Genomic DNA, 18,163 nt, shown 5'->3' on the forward strand with positions numbered 1-18,163 from the left:
GAAAGCAACAAGAGCTGGAGAAGTACTGACGTACTTCAGTCAGTAGAGTGCCTAGCATGTACATAGTTCTGGAATCAACCCAAAGCACCACAAAAAAAGATGTAGTGGAACATCATCCCAGCACTGGGGGGTGGAGCAGGAAGACGAGAAATTCAGAGTCATCCTCAGCTACGCAAGCTCATAGCCAGCTTGGCTACATAAACCCTGACTTGATAAATAAATACCTAACACATAACTGATGCTTGTTTTGAAATGGACTTTCCTTATGTTGCCCAGAATGGCCTAGAGCCAACTGGGCTCAAGAGATCCTGCTACCAAGGTCTCCCAAGTAGTAAATTGACATTTTTAAAAGAATAGTATACCTAGCTAGTAAGCATGGTACTTAGTAATATATACTCTTATTTAGAGGCAAGGTTTATATTTTAAAAAACACTTCCAGCTTTTAATTTTGTCACTATTTGGGCTATAATTCAGAAACAAGAAAAATCTGCTTCTAACACAAATGGAAGAGACGGATACTGACACAAAGAATTGTTACCAAATGATGACAAAAACATCTCAAACGGAACTGTTCCTAGTAGTTAGCTAGGAATTCTTGATTTTTTTTTTAAAGATTTATTTATTTATTATGTGCACAGTGTTCAGCCTCCATGTATGCCCTCAGGCCAGAAGAGGGCACCAGATCTCATTACAGATGACTGTGAGCCACCATGTGGTTGCTGGGAATCGAACTCAGGAACTCCGGAACTCCGGAAGAGCAGTGCTCTTAACCTCTGAGCCATCTCTCCAGCCCCGAATTGTTGATTTTTAGAAGGAATGAGACACTGTTAACAAAATTAAACATCAAATTTTATCACTTAAAAAAAAAATCAGTATTTTAACCCAGCAATGGAATAAAATCAAACACTAAAAGTTTTTATCTTCTCACTTACATTTTATAACAGGAAACCTTGAATATATTTTTTTAAAAATCCAGCTATGAATAAGTTCAGAAACCTAAAAGGGAGATAGATGCACATATGTTGACACTCTATTTAATGGGACAGTCCCAATTTTATATAGGATTCAACTACATAAATTTCACTTTTTTTTTAAGAGACTAATTCATATATGATTCTGAACTGAACAGCAGCCCTTAGCCAAAAAGCTTCTAATTTCTAAATGATTAAGTTAGAAAAAATTAAGTTTGCTGTTATAACAGACTACTGATAACCAAAGGGATAGGAGTGATAAACCAATTTTAAAACATAAATCAGTCAAACACTGATATGGGATGTCTTTCTGTATGTGTTGTTTATTGGTTGATGAATAAAGCTATTTCAGGCAATGGCTCAGCAGAGTAAAGCCAGGCGGGAAATCCGAACAGAGATATATAGAGAGAAAGTAGGCACGCCTTTAATCCCAGCACTCGGGAGGCAGAGGCAGGCGGATCTCTGTGAGTTCGAGGTCAGCCTGGTCTACAAGAGCTAGTTCCAGGACAGGAACCAAAAGCTACGGAGAAACCGTCTCGAAAAATCCAAAAAAAAGAAAAGAAAAAAAAGAAAGTAGGCAGAGTCAGAGATGCCCAAGAAGCAAAATGTGAGGTAACAAATCACAAGCCTCGTGGTAAGATATAAAAGAATAGAAATGGGTTAACTTAAGATGTAAGATGTAAGAGGAATATGCCTGAGTCATTGGCAGTGTTGTAATTATAGCTTTTGTGTGATTATTCGGATCTGGGCGACCAGCAAACGAAAGCAGTTTCTAGATGACATGAAGAACACAATCTTAACTCTAGTTCCAATGTCAACATAGCTGACCCCTATAAAACTTACAGTGTTTACTAAATATTCACGTCTACTGGTTGCATTTGTTATGTGGGCCAGACAAAGATTCATATGCCTCTACCTCCCAACTGCTGGGATTAGAGATGCACACCACTACGCTCATATAGAACCAGCAAATTCTTAAATTATCTCTTATGGCTAGTAAAGAGCATTCAATCTTAGCTTGTGTAGTAGTCAATGCCTGTGATCCCAAAATCCAAAGGTTAAGAACAGTAGGAACACTGAGTTCAAGGACCACATCACTATAGGCTACTATGCAATACAGCATGACCAAGACTAAAAAATATTAATTAATTAAAATAGTGCTGGAAAGATAGTGCTCAGCAGTTAATATTTGCTGTTGTTATTATTATAATAATATATATATATACTTTTTTTTTTTCCTTTGGTTTTTCAAGACAGGGTTTCTCTGTAACTTTGGAGCCTGTCCTGGAACTAGCTCTTGCAGACCAGGCTGGCCTCGAATTCACAGAGATGTGCCTGCCTCTGCCTCTGCCTCCTGAGTGCTGGGATGAAAGGCATGTGCCACCACCTCCTGGCTTTGCTGTTATTGGGGAGGATCAAGGATCAGTTCTCAACAACTACATGGTAGCTCCTGTTCCAGGGGATGTGATGGCCTTCTACTGGACTCTTTGGGCAGCAGGATACATATTAGAAAGAGAAAGACAGGGGGCTGGAGAGATGGCTCAGGGGTTAAGAGCATTGCCTCCTCTTCCAAAGGTCCTGAGTTCAATTCCCAGCAACCACATGGTGGCTCACAACCATCTGTAATGGGGTCTGGTGCCCTCTTCAGGCCTGCGGGCATACACACAGACAGAATACTGTATACATAATAAATAAATATTAGAAAAAAAAAAAGAAAAAAAGAAGACAGAGAGATAAAGGGAGAGAAGGAGAAAGAATTGTGAATGAGCACTCAAGAGTAAACAAAGGGGAAGACGTGGCAGACACCTTTAATCCCAGCACTTGGGAGGCAGAGGCAAGTGGATCTCTGAATTCGAGGTCAACCTGGTCTACAGAGTAAGTTTCAGGACAGCCAAAGCTACATAGAGAAGCCCTGTCTCAAAAATATGTATACAACATTCCTTCCATGTATGCTTGCATGCCAGAAGAGGGCACCAGATCTCACAGATGGCTGTGAGCCACCATGTGGTTGCTGGAAATTGAACTCAGGACCTCTGGTAGAGCAGTCAGTGCTCTTAACCTCTGAGCCATCTCTCCTGTCCCTAGAAATAATTTTTTAAAAAGAGTAAGCATCAAAATTTTCAAGCATCCTATAATTAGTATGTTTGTTATTGGTAGAATGGCATCATAATATGGGACTAAATACCCCTATATGCTTCCATATATAGATTTTTTTTTAAACGACAGGGTCTTTTTTTTTTTTAAGATTTATTATGTATACAGCATTCTGTCTGGATGTTTTGCCTGCAGACCAGAAGAGGGAGCCAGATCTCATTACAGATGGTTGTGAGCCATCATGTGGTTGTGGGAATTGAACTCAGGACCTCTGGAAGAGCAGCCTGTACTCTTAACCGCTGAGACATCTCTCCAGCCCCAAACAACAGGGTCTTATGTAGCCCAGGGAAGACTTAAACTTAATCTGAAGTCAAGAAGGATCTTTAACTTTTGATCTTCCTGCCTCCAACTCCATGCTGGGATTTACAGGCCACTGACAGAATTACAAGCATGTTCTACCATACCCACTTTATACAATGTTGAAGACTGAACCCAGAACCTTAAGTTTATCACTGACTTACAACCCTAGCCCTAAGATATACTTATTTTGTATTAACATGCAAATAATCGCCACATTCAAAAATTCTCTAAAAATGTAATTATAGGGGGCTGGAGAGATGGCTCAGCGGTTAAGAGCACTGCCTGCTCTTCCAAAGGTCCTGAGTTCAGCAGGGCAGTGGTGGCGCACGCCTTTAATCCCAGCACTTGGGAGGCAGAGGCAGGCGGATCTCTGTAAGTTCGAGGCCAGCCTGGTCTACAAAGGGAGTTCCAGGACAGACTCCAAAGCTACAGAGAAACCATGCCTCGAAAAACCAAAAAAAAAAAAAAAAAGAAAGAAAAAAAAAGGTCCTGAGTTCAATTCCCACCAATCACATGGTGGCTCACAGCCATCTGTAATGAGGTCTGGTGCCCTCTTCTAGACTACAGGCATACATGCAAATAGAATATTGTATACATAATAAAATAAATATTAAAAATAAATAAATTTCCAAAAAACTTAAATTTCCAAAATTTAAATTGTGGCCATGCGCACCTGTAATCCCAGCATTGTGGGAGACACAGAAATGAGAATTAATGGGGCTTGTTGGCCATCAGCTACCTCTGGATTCAGCCAAGATACCCTTGCTTTAAAGGAATAAAGCAAGAGACTCAACATCATCCCACAGACATGGACATACACATTTTTTTTTAAAGACACTCTTAAATCGGCCAGTAGTGGCACACACCTTTAATCCCAGCATTTGGGAGGTAGAAATGAGTGAGTTCAAGGCCAGCCTGGTCAACAAAGCAAATTCAGTTAAACCAGTCTTGGTGAAACACGCCTGTAATCACAGTTCAAGAGGCAAAGGCTGAACTGCAGCAAGTTCAGGACACCCTGGTCTACCTAATGAGTTTCAGGCCAGCTAGGATTCACAAAGAGATGCTTTTTTTGAAAGAAAAAAAAAAGTACTCAATTAAAACCCTCTAAAACAGTTAACTCTTAGAAATTCTTCCACTTATAAAACATGAGAATAACCAAATTAACAAATCAGATATCAATATGCCAAAAATTAAGTCATTAAAAGGGAATCCAGAGAAAGAGCCAGTTGTGAAAGAACAGGAAGTGATGTACACTCCATTTTGTGGATGAACTATTTAGAAACATAGCACCACACTAATCTGGAATCAGCTCAGACTAACAGCTCTCAGTATTCTCTGACAGTAGCATCAGAAGTCATGAAAAAACCCTCAGATAGTTCTTTCCTTAATAATAAATTTCTTTAACTGATCACCAACATACTTTTGCCACTGCTACCAGCTATAGAGAAGATGCTTTAGTTCTAATATAAAATAGCAAAGTAAGCAATTAAACCTATACCCTGTATATCCTCTTAAGCTTTGTGGCCATTATTGATAAGTCACTCTTCTTGCATCTTTCCAAGATAAAAATAGTCACTCTTTGCTAAGCAGTATGTTTGGATTTCTATTTGCTAGTATAATATGAACCCATTATCAACAACAAACCATAAAACAGAAAATTAAGCATGGCCTAACTTTTTCTGTATGGGGAGAAAACTATATATCCTGCAAATAGGACAACATGCACTTTATGTCATGAAGTAAAGAGTCAAATAGAGCTTGGCACAATAGCTCAGCACTAAAAGATTAAGGCACTACAACTGCCACAAATTCAAGGCCAGCCAAGACTGCATAGTAAGAACCTCCCTCAGCGGGCATTGATGGCGCACGCCTTTAATCCCAGCACTCAAGAAGCTGAGGCAGGTGGATCTCTCTGCGTTTGAGGTCTACAGTTCCAGGACAGGCTCCAAAGCTACACAGAGAAACCTTGTCTTGAAAAACCGAAATAACAAAAACAAAAAAACTCCCTCAACAAAAACGACAAATTCCAGGCACATTGGCACAGATTACAGCTGAGGTTCAGGTCAGGATTAGCCTCAGCTACACAACATTTAAAGATAATCTGGACTACACAAAATCTTGTTCCACCACCAAAAGAGAGAATCAATTGAATGGTGCTACTTACATTAAATGAACTGGGTTGAATATTAAAATAAATAAGGCAGAAAGTTTCATTTTTGAGAAAAACATAACGCAGCTTTCTCAAAATAATGAAATAAAAGAATTTAGGACAAGCATGGTGGCCCACACCTGTAATCCCAGCACACAGCAGGCAGAGACAGGGAGATCTCTTGTGAATTTGAGGCCAGTCTAGCCTGCATAGCAAGTTGCAGGTCAGCTAAGGAACTCACTACTATATAATAAGACCCTGGTGTTGTTTTTTTTTTTTTTTAAGACAGGGTTTCAAAAAGACTCTGGGTTTTTTGTTTGCTTGTTTGTTTGTTTGTTTGAGGTTTATCAAGACAGGGTTTCTCTGTTTAACAGTGGTAGCTGTCCTGGAACTACCTCTACAGACAAAGTTGGCCTCAAACTCACAATCCACCTACCTCTGCCTCCCAAGTGCTGGGATAAAAAGTGTGCGCCACCACTGCCCAGCCAAGATCCTTTTTTTTTGTTTGTTTTGCTTTGCCTTTTCTTTTTGTTTTTTGTTGGTTTGTTTGTTTAGTCTGGATGGTGGCAGGCAGACACCTGTAATTCTAGAACTTGGAAAGTTGGAGACAGAGGTGTAAGTCAGCCTCAGCTACACAGTTACACTACCCTGTGCTACATGAGATAGAACTTAAATCAATGCCTAACCCTACTGCTACAGCTTTAAATCTTTGTATTCATAACTTAAAAGTAACTAAGTTCAGACATCAAATATTTGTTAATAAAATGTCAAGACAATTCATTAACATATTTTAGTAATCTTTATTACTACTAATATTCACGTATGGAACATTTTTAAATCATTTCACTAGTAAAACTAAATAGTTAAAGAAAAAAAATGGAGTCAGGTGTGGAAACTCACACTTGTAATTCCAGCACATGGGAGAGTTAGGCAGGAAGATTGCTGAGTTCAAGGCAGCCTGAACACAAAGACCCTTTCTATAAAAAGGGGGTGGGGGGAAGTGTTTGTACATCAAGACTCCTTTAAGGAAGAAAAAAAAAAAAGTAAAAAATGTATATCAAGACTTCTTCAGGACCTGAATGCTAATTTATTTCAGAAGGCACTTACCAGAATGCCCACTGCTATTTCTACTTCTACTCTACTAAGGACAAAATCAACAAGTCCTGTTGACAAACCAGACAAGATGGATTCTTTTAAACAAGTATGACATGCAGCAAAAGGGGAGCGGGAGAGTACAGGATACAGACCACAGCATAATTGGGACCATTACCTTGCATTTCCTTAAGAAGCAACATCGGGCCGGGCGGTGGTGGCGCACGCCTTTAATCCCAGCACTTGGGAGGCAGAGGCAGGCGGATCTCTGTGAGTTCGAGACCAGCCTGGTCTACAAGAGCTAGTTCCAGGACAGGCTCCAAAACCACAGAGAAACCCTGTCTCGAAAAACCGAAAAAAAAAAAAAAAAAAAAAAGAAGCAACATCGGCTACATAAAAGTTTGTAGCATAATCATTTTCAGAAATTTCTGTATCAATGTCATGCAAAACAGTATTTATCTTACAAAGTCACAATCCAGGGGCAAATGTCTGATCATCTGACAGTTCGAATATAATAATTTCTAATAATTCTCCAAGAACTACAAAAGCTAAAAAGGAAAAGGGGGAAGGGGAAAGAATAATGGGAGGGGTATAAAATTACTTTATTAAATCCTAAAACTAACCCACCCAACCGCCGTGCCAAAAGTCAATCCAAGCATCCTCTCTCTCAAAACAGAGCAAGCAAACTGTTCTAACATGAGGCCATATACCAACAGTAACAAGAGCGGTCATACTTCCCATGGGCATATCTCAGGGGAAGAATCCGAACAGTACTCTGTAATCGATTTAAAACCAAAGGGAAAAAAAATTAACCTCCCCAAGGAAAGCACCATTACTTGTGTATATATATACATATATATATATATGTATATATGTATATGGGTCTGTGTATGAAGAAACTGACTTGGATTTCTGCAGCATTGCAGTAGACTAGAGGACAGAGAGAGGGGGGAAGGGGGGACAGAAATGCACCCCCTACAGAAGAAGGTATAGATTCCCTGAGGGGGGCGAGGGAGTTATCCAGTTGGCTACCCAGAGCATTCTCCGTTCCCAAGAATACAGACACTACAAAGGAGGAGGAGCAGGATGAGGAGACCTGAAAGGGACCTCGCGCCTTTAAGTCGGGGTGCACGTCAACTCAAATCTCCCTACTAGGGCCACACCTTCCTAGAAACATCCCCTTCCACCACCTCTTCCGGTGACCCTCAGGAAAAAGGAATGCAATTGCTCTGGCCCCTAGAAACAGGAGGGCGCCCAGCTCACCAGTGTCTTCACCCCACCCACAGAATCACAGACCCTCCTTGTCTCCCTCCCCCACTCTACCCCTAGATCTCTCCCTCCACCCAGAGGCCTGAGTGGGCCGAATTTCCCCGCCCCCTCCATGTCTTCCTTTCCCAAAGCAAAGGTGCCCTTACCCCTTCGCCGGCAGATCTGGGGCGGAGTAGGCAGGCGCAGACCCCTGGAGCGCTCCGGTGGCCGCGGTGCTGGAGAGCGAGGAGGGAGGAGGAGGGGGCCCGGCGACAGACCGCCGCCCCCCCCCCCAGCCGCCCAGCCCAAGCTCTGCGACAAGGGGCGGGGGGGGGGGGACGACGAGGGGACAACCGGGGTCGAGGAGGCGCCCTTAACGCTCGGGCTCAGTTAAGATGGCGCGGGGAAGTGCCGGGAGCCGCCGCCGCCGCCGCCGCCTCGGGGGAACCGGCCCGGGCCTCGGCCGCCTCGGGTTCTCACAGCCGAGGCCCAGTCGGTCCCCCGCCGCGGCCCCTCGGCGGGCGGGCCCACGCGCACCCCTCCGCCACCACCAGCACCCCTGGGAAGGGGGCGCTCACAAAGGGAAGAGAGGCCGCGGGCCGGCGGGCGGCGGGGCGGGGTCCCCAGGGGCCGAGAGGCCTGGGAGTTTCGCGACTGCTCCGCGCTCTCGGCCCACGAAGGGCGCAAGACGAGCGGGACCCCTCCTCTCTCCTCAGGCGGGCGGCGGCACCGACTCACTCTCCTCGCCACCCTCCCTCTCTCCTTCCAAGCCCTGAAGCCACAGAGCTCGGCCGCTGCCCAGGTTCCCCCCCTTCCCCGACACCACTCCCCTCCTCCCGACAGACATCTCAGTCTCAGATCTCGCGAGATTTCTTGCCTGACAGGCCCGACCCTGCTCGAGACACGCCTGCGTGCGCGCGGGCGTCCCCGGGAGCGCGCGAATACTTAGGCTGGGCGGCGTTGCCCAGGCCGCCTTGAGTGCTGGGCTGGGTCCAGTTCCACACTCAGCTGGGTAGTGCCACGCGGGCGTCAGGTGCATGCTGTTCAGCCCGGAAATCCTAGGGAGATGAGCTTGTCTGCACTCTTCTTCCCCCTTCCCACCTCCAGAACATCAGCCTCCCACTAATCCTGCCAAAGTGAAAGTTTGCTCCAAAGTGTAGAACATTTCATTCCTACACACCTTAGTTGGACTCCTCGAGGGATCCAGGCATAAACTCGGCAGCATAATCACTAAGTAGCTGCGTTCGTACGACTCTAATAGTTGAATTTGGAACGGCAGTTAGACTTGCCTGTAAACCACCCTGTATATCTGTGATGGAAGGAAAGCAACTTAAAAAGGCTTTGTGGACTTAGGAAGACACTTTTTTCAATATAAAAGCAGCAAACTGGTGGCGCACCCCTTTATTCCCAACACTCGGGGCAGTGGCAGGCAGATCTGAGTTCTAGGTCAGTCTGATCTGCTACATAGTGGGTTCCAGGTCTGTCAGGGATAAACAGTAAGTCTAAAAAGTATATCAAAATAGTTGTTTCTTAAAAAGCAGCAAACCAAAGGATCCTATGAAGGAAAGAGGTAAATCTTATCATGGGTTTAGAAGTGGTTTTTAAAATCCATCCAGTAGTCGGTGGTGGCAAAGGCCTTTAGTTCCAGCACATAGGAGGCAGAGGGCAGGCAGATCTCAATGAGTTCAAGGCGGTCAACAAAGCAAGTTTCAGACAGGTCTGTTACAGAGAAAAAAACTCTGTCTCAAAGAAAGAAAGAAAAAAAAGGAAGGAAGGAAGGAAGGAAGGAAGGAAGGAAGGAAGGAAGGAAGGAGAAAGGAAAGAAAGAAAGAAAGAAAGAAAGAAAGAAAGAAAGAAAGAAAGAAAGAAAGAAAGAAAGAAAGAAAAGAGCCAGGTGGTGGTGGTGCAAGCCTTTAATCCCAGCACTAGCACTTGGGAGGCAGAGGCAGGCAGATCTCTGTGAGTTCGAGGCCAGCCTGGTCTACAAGAGCTAGTTCTAGGACAGGCCCCAAAGCTACAAAGAAACCCTGTTCCCCACCCCCCCAAACAAAACAAAACAAAACAAAAAAACGGCGCAGACCTTTAATCCTAGCTCTTGGGAGACAGAGGCAGGTGGATCTTTGTGAGTTAAAGGTCAGCCTGGTCTACAGAGCTAGCTCCAAGGCAGGCTCCAAACCTATACAGAGAAACCCTGTCTCGAAACAAAAAAAATCAATCCGGTAGTGTTTGTTTCCCCCCTCCCTTACACACACACACACACACACACACACATGTCTCTCTCGAGTCACCCCTTATACCTAACTAGCCTGGGACTCCTTATGTAGAACATACTGGCCTCGATTGTTCCAACAGGTGAATGGGTTGGGTTGTGATGGTGCACACCAGAAATCCGTAATGCACCACACAAGAGGCTGAGGCAAGAAATTGCAAGTCTGAATTGAAAGCTAGTTTAGACAACATATTAACACCCTTTATACACATATACATATACATGTGATGTGTGTGTGTGTGTGTGTGTGTGTGTGTGTGTGTGTGGAGAGAGAGAGAGAGAGAGACAGAGAGAGAGATGGTTGAGCAGTTGAGAGCAAGTATTGCTTGCTCGTGCAGAGGACAGGAGTTCAGAACTCAGCACCCATGTGGGGCAGCTCATAACCAACTGTAACTCTAGCTTCATTCTGTCCGATGCCCTCAGGTGCCCTCTACCGGATCTGCATCTGTGTGTGTTTTGTTTTCCTAGTGTGGTGACCCGTGGCTGTAACTCTCCCAGTATTTTGGTGTTTGGTGTGGAGGCAGGAGAATCAGCAGTTAAAGTGAAGGTAAGCATAAAGAGTTTGAGCCTGTCTGGATTATACAAAACTCAAAACCAAGTGGATACACAAAAAGAACACCTTAATTCATTTAAGACTTATGCTGGAGCTAGGGAGATGGCTCAGCTAATAAAGTGCCAGCCACACAAGCAGGAGGTCATTAGTCCAGATGCCCGGCACCCATAGGGTTTGCACCTATAATCCCCATACTGCGGAGATAAAGAGGATGCCAGATTCACAAGCATCCAGTCCAGTCAAATAGGGCAAATTCCAGGTTTAGTGAGAGACTTTGTCTCAAAAAATAAAGTAAGGGACTGGATGGAGAGGAGGGAGGGGAACCGAGGTCGGGATGTAAAATAAGATCTTGCCTTGAAAGTCTGATGCCCTGAGTTCAATCCCTGGAACTCAAGTAGAGGCTGGAGAAGAAAACTGATTCCACAAAGTTCTTCTCTGACCGTCACGCCTGACACTGCAGTGTTCATGCCTATGTATGCACATCATAACCCACATATTAATAGTAATTTTTTTTTTTTTTTTTTTGGTTTTTCGAGACAGGGTTTCTCTGTAGTTTTGGAGCCTGTCCTGGAACTAGCTCTTGTAGACCAGGCTGGTCTTGAACTCACAGAGATCCGCCTGCCTCTGGCTCTGCCTCCCGAGTGCTGGGATTAAAGGCGTGCGCCACCACCGCCCGGCTCATCTTGGTAGTTCTATGAGCAAATTTTACTTAGAAAGTAAAAACACTGGCTCAGCGGTTAAGCGCACCGAATACTCTTCCAGAGAACCCAGGTTCAAGTCTCAGCACCCACATGGCAGCTAACAACTGTCTATAACTCAAAAATCTGACACCCTCACACAGACATACATGCAGGCAAAACACCAATGCACATAAAATAAATAATTTTTAAAAAGAAAGGGAAAACATAATTTAATTTGAACAATTTAAAATTTCAGTAAACTCTGGAGGTAAATTGACCAGTATCAGAAAAATAAGCCCTCTGCTTCAGCAGTGTGCACATGACTGTCCTCAGTACTCGTGTTGGAGTCAAGAGCCTTGTTCCATGAGTCACTGGTTCCTCTTTCTGCCTATACCCTCATCAACTCTCAAATGACAACTTCCTCTCAGCATAAAACACAGGCATCAGTTTCTGCATGGGGATGGGGAGATGTGACGATCTTCGCCTCCCTTCCCTTCAGGATCTGTCTTCTGGGGCAACTTCTTAATCTTGCACCGCCGCTGAAACTTGATCAGATTGATCTTGGTATATCGGTGAACACATTTAACCCTTTCCTTCCTGTCATCGACAACATGTGGCCTAACTGTCACTCCTTACACCTTGAAACTGTTCCTCCTTGGTTTTCAACACCCCTCAAAAACCAGTCTTCACAGGCAGTGGTGGCATGAGCACACCTTTATTCCCAGTGCTTGGGAGGCAGAGGCAGGTGGATCTCTGAGTCAGAGCAAAATCCAGGACAGTCAAGGCGACAGAGAAATCCTGTCTCGAAAAACCAAATTAATAGTAATAATAATGATAATTTCTGCCTTCCTTTTCTGACAGGGCCCTCCCTCTTCCTCCACCCAGCACTTAAAATATATGTCCTCTAATTCTGGTCAATTTCAGCGAGAGATTGTCACCATAAGAATGCTTTCTCCCAGAGCCTGGGGTATAACCCTGTAAGGGAGCTCATGCCAAGACACATCCTCACACACACCCCAAAATATTCTCTGCTACCACGTTATTTTCATACATGGGAACAGACAGATATTTGAGCCCTCCCATAGTATTTTTATGGGAAACTTGAGACGGATAAAATAGAATTAGTATAGAATAGTAATTTCCATGACTGTCATCCAACTTTACCTGTTTGCAACTTTTTTATGATGGGGGAGGCATGAAACAAGGTTTCTTATATCCCAGGCTGGCCTCAAACACTCTGTGTACCTAAGGCTGGCCTGAATTCCTAATCCTCCTCTCTCCGGTTCCTAAATTCTGGCATTACAGGCTTATTCTAGCATGCCTAGCTAACATTTTGCCTTTTTCTTTTTTTTTTTTTTTTTTTTTTTTTTTTTTGGTTTTTTGAGACAGGGTTTCTCTGTGGTTTTGGAGCCTGTCCTGGAACTAGCTCTTGTAGACCAGGCTGGTCTCGAACTCACAGAGATCCGCCTGCCTCTGCCTCCCAAGTGCTGGGATTAAAGGCGTGCGCCACCACCGCCCGGCTGCCTTTTTCTTTTTAAAGACTGTGCCACCACTGCCCGGCTTTATTGCAACATCTTTATATGACTTGTCTGAAATTTTAATAGTATTTAATATTAGTCCATGGTCATTTATCCCAGTAATTTCCAAAACATCTTTTACAGTTCATTTATCTGAATTGGGATCTGAACATGATTCACACTTTGCACTTGACTAATAAAGATGTGTCCTCATCTTGTTTTCATGGACAGAAAATTCCCTTTCACTTATACCTTCTGTTTTTTAATTGTTTGTTTTTATTTTCTGTATCTGTGTATGTCTGTGTGGGGGTGTCAGATCTTGGAGTCACAGACAGCTCTAAGTTGCCATGTAGGTATTGTAAATTGAACCCAGGTCCTCTGGAAGAGCTGTCAGTGCTCTTAGCCACTGAGCCAGCTCCCCACATAGACCTTCTTAGTTTGTCTCCTTTCTTTCTCATCATTTGTTTAAAGTTTGCTTGCCAAAGAAATTAGATCATAATACTAAGGATTTAGTTCAGGCCCAGAAGGCTGAGGCAGGAAGATTGCTGCGAGTTCAAGGTCAACCTAGAGTACTGTGGGGTCTTTTCTCAGAAAGAGAAAGAGCATACCCTATAAAAACCTTCCACATCTGGATTTCAGTTGTATCCTCGTGATGTCGAGGATTTCTATTTGCTCAAAGCAAATATATTTATATAAATATATCATATAATATAATTCCTCAAAATTAGTAGTTAAACCTAAAGGTTTGAATGTGCTCCGGATAAACTTATTTTTTAGGATTGATGTTTCTAAAATATTTTATGGGGGTTTGTTTGATTAGTTGGGTTTGAAGTTTTGGTTTTTTTTTTTTGTTTTTGTTGTTGTTGCTTTTCAAGACAAGGTCTCTCTGTGTAGCCATGGCTGTCCTGGAACCCACTCTGTAGCTCAGACTGGTATCAAACTCACAGAGATTCTCCACCTCAACCTCTCAAGAGTTGTTATTTTTATTTTTAATTTGGTGGGGTGGTGGGTGTGTGCATGTAAGTGAAGATACCTGCAGAAGCCCGAGACTTCAGATCACCCTAGGGTTGGAATTAAAGGCAATTATGAACCAGCAAGAGCCACCTGGGCTCCACACTGTTAGGTTTTGATGCAGGGCTCCTTAAGTAAGAAGGCTGACCTTGAACTCATTACAGATCCCAGGCAGGCTGACTTCAAAGTTATGGCCATCCTCTTGCCCCAAGCTTCAGTGAACTAAAATTGTAGGTGTACACCCCAGTGGCTGGCTCCCGCCTGGTGTTTTCTGTGTGTTTGCCACCACTCCAATCTCATACTTAACCTCCCCTCAGCTGCTACAAGTACTTCCACTCCTCCCCATTTCCCAACATAAAGAGAAGAGGCGGTTTACTTTGTTTAGGGCTGGGAATTAAGCTCAGATTCTCAAAACAAAACAAAATGTCCCCACCATCTTGACCTATTACTCTAAACTATTAATACGTTGTTCCTAGGGTGTAGCTCAAATCCCTATGGCTTCTCTAGTTCACTAAGTCCTGCAACATTCAAGTTAAATGTCACTTTGAAAGAGTTTTTCATATCTCACTTAGGTTTCCTTTGAATTGGGGCCAGAAAACTGTTAAAGGAAAACAAGTAGTACCAATGATGCTTTGATCTTGATAGAAAAATTATTTTCAAAGTGACAAAACTCTATCAACATTAATGCTTCCATTACAAGTAACCCAAGGTACTAAGAGCTTGCACCGTATATTGCAAATCACAGAGCTGGTAGAGGAGGGCAGAGCTAGAATCTGAACCTAAGCATGAATGGATCCCCAGCACACTGTATTTCTATCATCTTGTGTTCTTGTCAACTGCTGACCAAGGATTCGCGTGATATAAACATTTCTGGTATGTGTAAGAGATGCCCAAGTATGTGTCATGTCTGTTTAGTTGTTGTCATACATATATCTGCATTTAAAAAAGATAGTTTATCAGTGTGTCATCAGGGGACTGAAAAACATGCCCATCTGTCCAATGGGACTTCAGGATTGTCACCCAGTCAAGAACTAAGTCATGGTGACCTCAATTTAACAAGTACTTATTGACATGTGATATGGTGGCTCATGCCTATGGATCCTAGCACTTGGGAGGCTGATGCAGGAGGATTGCCTCGAATTCAAGGCCAGGCTAGGCTAGAGAGTAAAACTCAACCTAAAAACAAACAGGCAAGCAGAAAGCAAGGGCTGCCACAAGCCGGACAGCCTGAGTGAGCTTCCTGGGTAGGAACCATGTGGCCCAGGGAGAGAACCTCTGCGCTCCACTGAATGCAGTGACACATATGCCCCTTCCCCTCCCACAGGCAATAAGTGAATGTAACAAAAATTTAAACAAATCCAGACAAGAATCCTCTATGGAATGGAAAGAAGAAAAAGCAACTTTGTTGAATTCCTGTTGAATGTCAGCATTCTTTTTTAGTGTTAGAGACAGGATTTCATGTAGTTCATCTAGCCCAGCCTGGTCTGGAACTCAGTATGTAGCCAAGAATCACCTTGAACTCCTAAACTCCTGATCCTCCTGACTCATCCAACCCTAGACTGTGATTACAGGAGTATACCACCACACCTGGCTTAAATAAATCAAGTACAGTTCTATTGTTTAGAGTTATTCTGTGTCAAGAAATGTTCACATTTTTTGTTTTTGTGGTCTCTCCAGCCCCCTTGAAAAGAGGTAAGACAATGATGGTTCCCAACAAGAAACCTGGAGAAGTTAAGTAACTTTGGGTAATATCACAGCCAGTAAATAAAGATAGAACACAGACTCTGATTATTTGTTTTGGTTTTGTTTTGTTTGTTTGCTTGTTTATTTCTTGAGACAGGGTGTTACTATATAGCCTTGGCTGGCCTGGAACTCACAAAGATCACCCTGCCTCTGTCTCCCAAGTGTTGGGACTAAAGGTATATGCCACCATGCCCAGTCATTAAAAGTTAAGAAAAAAAAAAAAAAAACAAGGGTTGGAAATGTTGCCTTGTGGTAGAGCTCCTGCTTAGAATGCATGAAGCCCTAGGTTCAATCCCTAGTAACAAAGAGATTAAAAACATTTAAGTAAGAAATTAATTGTTGGTGGTAACTTTTCTCTCCAATGTCAGTTAGTGCTAGCTTCTTGCAATCACATTGGCATTCCCTATAGAAATCTCTGTGCCCACTCGATAGTGCTGGAGCATGACTTTAACCCCAGTACTCTATGGAGACAGAGGCAGCCGGATCTCTGAGTTCAAGGACGGCCTGATCTACAGAGTGAGTTCCAGGACAGCTACACAGGAACCCTGTCTTGAAACACCAAAAAGAAAAAAAAAATGAAAAAGAAAGAAATCTTTATTACCTCACAAGAGAAGAACAGAGAGACATACAGAAAGAAAGTGGAATGAGAGGATACACTTTGCTAAGAAGGAAGTGTCCTAGAGTTATCATTTAGAAACAATAGTGAGGCACTCCGTGAACAACAATCATCAAATAAATAAATACGTTACTAGAAAGAAGCCCATTCAGTGTATCGTAGGATGTCATCAGTGTACCCGCGGATTTTTTCTTTATTAAACACACCTCCCTCCTTCTGTGTCTGTCTCCCTTTCTCTTGGATAATTAGAGCCCCGGACTCCCATTTTTCCGTGAAGCCATAGATTTGGCTTTAGTGCCAGGAGCAGCCTAGAAGAGCAGATTACAATGCGGCTGTCACCCCTCACTCAGAGGTCTCTGGAATGATGCCTGCCAGAAGCTGTTTCACAGGCCAGAAGATAAAGCTCGGCATGTACAGAGTTGCTTTTTTCTTGGGGTGGCTGGGCTCTTGCTTTGCTTTAGTTTTGGGGTTTTTTCTTGTTTTTTGTTTTGTTGGGTTTTTTTTTTGTTTTGTTTTTTTCTTGTTGTTTTGTTTGTTTGCTTTTGCTTTTTGAGCCAAGGTCTCACATGTAGCTCTGGCTGTCCTGGAACTCACTATACAGACCAAACTGGCATCACACTCACAGAGCTCCTCCTGCCTCCTCAGGGCTGGGTTTAAAGGAGTGCACCACGATGCCTGGTTTCACAGTTATTTCTTCTTTTAAAAAAACATTATTTAAAATATGGTGGCGCACGCCTTTAATCCCAGCACTAGGGAGGCAGAGGCAGGCGAATCTCTGTGAGTTCGAGACCAGCCTGGTCTACAAGAGCTCGTTCCAGGATAGGCTCCAAAAAAACCACAGAGAAACCCTGTCTTGAAAAACCACAAAAAATAAAAAATAAATAAAAATAAAAAAATAAAAAAACATTATTTATTTTTATTTATGTATAGTGGTGTTTTTCCTGCATGTATGTCTGTGTTAGAATGTTGAATCACTCTGAGCTGGAGTTATAGACAGTTGTAAGCCGTCATGTGGTTATTGGGAATCGAACCCAGGGCTTCCAGAAGACCATTGAGCCATCTCTTTAGCCCTCAGAGTTACTTGTTAAGTTTCCATTCTCCAGTAATAGGACCCATCTTGTGAACACCTTTTTCAAGCCCAGTCTTATGCACAAAACCATAGCTTTGATTCCTAGCACTGGGAAGAAGGAAGAAGGAATGGGTTGGGGAAAGAAGCAGGGAGGGAGCACTAGAGAGATGCAATCTTTTAAAAAATACCCTGCAAGTGGAAGGAACATTCCTTCCATTTTAAACCACAAGAATAAATGGATGTTGGGTCCAGGTACCAAAAGATGGTAGCGTGCAACTCAGTCTGAGAAAGTCATGACCTGGAAAACCTTCTGTCTCAAGTATCGGATAAGCTTCTGCAGCAAGCCATGAATAAGTTAAAGCATCTGCCTAAAAGAACCTAAAAGAAGCCAGCCCTGGAGAAATTAAGCCATGGACGGAAAAGAGTCGCGGCTGTCATTGAAAACACTGACTTTACAGCCCTAGCTCAATCACCAATCATCAACGACCACCTCACTTTGTATCATTAAAAAAAGTATGCCTCGTGAGTGTCTCTTCATCTGTGAAATGGGGTTAATTGAGAGCTGAAGACTCCGCTCATTAGTGAATTGCTTGCCTGACATGCACAAGACTCCAGGTTCAATCTAAAGTGACATTTAATAAAATGGAGTTGACATTAGCCCCCTCAGAGGGTTATAGGAAGATTAAATAAAATAACATGTAAAACGCTTAGCTTAGCTCCATGCCTAACCCATGGAAAATGTTTTACATGGTTAGCTATTATTGCCTATGTGTAAGGGGGTAAATATTTAT

At 43.2% G+C, this 18,163-nt stretch overlaps 1 protein-coding gene across 2 annotated transcripts in view; it reads right to left on the reverse strand.

Moving 5' to 3' along the window:
* The window catches only part of Taok1 (TAO kinase 1), a 105,247-nt gene extending 96,536 nt beyond the window's left edge, over positions 1–8,711 (reverse strand). For both annotated transcript variants that reach the window (XR_009057452.1, XM_057776796.1), the window contains exon 1: positions 8,082–8,711. The gene's annotated coding sequence lies outside the window, so the exon portion shown is untranslated. The remainder of the gene's footprint in view (positions 1–8,081) is intronic.
* Between the last annotated feature and the right edge of the window lie 9,452 nt (positions 8,712–18,163).

The sequence above is a fragment of the Chionomys nivalis genome, chromosome 7 (genome assembly GCF_950005125.1).
Source record: "Chionomys nivalis chromosome 7, mChiNiv1.1, whole genome shotgun sequence".
NCBI classification, from domain to species: Eukaryota; Metazoa; Chordata; class Mammalia; order Rodentia; family Cricetidae; genus Chionomys; species Chionomys nivalis.